At 35.6% G+C, this 1,903-nt stretch overlaps 1 pseudogene; it reads left to right on the top strand.

Moving 5' to 3' along the window:
* The first annotated feature begins 632 nt into the window (after positions 1 to 632).
* On the top strand, positions 633 to 1,553 carry LOC146619164 (odorant receptor 131-2 pseudogene; annotated as a pseudogene).
* Positions 1,554 to 1,903: the final 350 nt, after the last annotated feature.

The following is a 1,903-nucleotide window of genomic DNA, read 5'->3' as shown; positions in this document are numbered from 1 at the left end:
ACTGACCTCTGTCATCATTTTAGGTGGGGGAAGTTGCACAATCGGTGGCTGACTAAATACTTTTTTGACACACAGTGTGTGTGTGTGTGTGTGTGTGTGTGTGTGTGTGTATATATATATACACACACACACACACACACACACACACACACATATATATATATACACACACACACACACACACATATATATATATATATATATATATATATATATATATATATATATATATATATATATATATATATATATATGTGTATATATATATATATATATATATATATATATATATATATATATATATATATATATATATATATATATATATATATATATATATGTGTATATATATATGTGTGTGTGTGTGTGTGTGTGTGTGTGTGTGTGTGTGTGTGTGTGTGTGTGTATATGTTATCGAATACCCAATCCAATAGTGAATAGCAATGAGAAATAGTATGCTGTGGTGACGACATTGTGGTACTTCATTTCAGAGTACAAATAATAGGTGAGGGAAGCATTCACCACAAAGAACTGTTTGCCACAACGTTTTGGCAATTGTCTCTCACTGTGTTTGTTTTGTAATGACAACTCTCTAAGGTTCTTTTTTAAATTCATTTACAACATTTAAACTTATGGTTGACAACAGCTCATTCATTGGTGTATCCTCAATGCGACAACTCAATGACCAAGTCATCATTGTTCAGGTTTTGGTAGGAGTTTTCCTTTGCATCAACACCATGTTGATCATAACCTTTTTTATGAAGGACACCTTTTACAGAACTATGCGCTACATCTTATTTGCTGTCACATTACTGTCTGATTGTCTCATTTTAATTCTGACAGATTTGCTGCTCATCTTGACCTATTTTCATTTATCTATACAGGTGTCATTGTGCCTTATTATGTTTGCAGTGTCATCCGTGTGTAACTTTGTCACACCATTTACTTTGACAGCAATGACCCTGGAACGCTATGTGGCCATTTGTATGCCCCTGCGTCATGGAGAGCTTTGCTCCACACGCAGCGCTCTGCAGTGCATCCTCATCATTCACGGCCTCAGCTCTGTGCCCTGTATTTTGATTCTGTCTGTCTTCTTTGCATCTGTATCCTTAAGCTTCTTCACACAGTACCAGTTTTGCTTTAGGGAGACGTTCATTATACGTAGTTGGCAGGGTCATCTCAGGTCAGCTATAAGTCAGTTTTACTTCTTGATTATGTGCATTATCATTGTTTTCTCTTATATTCAAATAATGAAAGTGGCCAAAGCTGCATCAGGAGAGAACAAAAAGTCAACACATAAAGGGCTCAGAACAGTGGCTCTTCATGCTTTCCAGCTGTTGCTATGTCTCATCCAGCTGTGGTGCCCATTCATTGAAGATGCTGTCCTTCAGATTAATTTCATGTTGTATGTTAATGTACGGTACTTCAACTATATAATGTTTAGTCTTACTCCTAGATGTCTGAGTCCTCTCATTTATGGCCTCAGAGATGACAAATTTTTCCTTGCACTAAGATATCATGTCCTCTGTCCCTTATTCAGGAAAAACAATTAGCATTTTCTAACTAAACACATAACACACTTAAACACATGATTCCACTAAAGAATAAGCTACTCACTGAGCATTAATGCAATCATAAGGAAGTAAGTAAACAGTATCTTCTATCATTTAGTCTCCCCGTTTGGACCTGAGGATCATGACACACACTAATAGTTCTATGCTGAATACAGTGTTTAGCTATTAACATATAACTGTAGTTCACTGTGGCGGCAGAAGTGATTTATTCATTGGAGCTTTGGTAACATCAAGGCCTCTGGTATCTTTATGCACTACTTGTCATATACAATGTTTTGTATGGTTCAATAACATGTTATTGTAAAAGTGAACTCATTTAAATGCCATTG

This window comes from Diplotaxodon limnothrissa, linkage group LG14 (assembly GCF_057381915.1).
Source record: "Diplotaxodon limnothrissa isolate DT_005_m linkage group LG14, D_limnothrissa_male_GT1.1, whole genome shotgun sequence".
NCBI classification, from domain to species: Eukaryota; Metazoa; Chordata; class Actinopteri; order Cichliformes; family Cichlidae; genus Diplotaxodon; species Diplotaxodon limnothrissa.
Note: the sequence above shows the minus strand (reverse complement) of the source record. Positions and strands in the feature narration are given on the sequence as shown.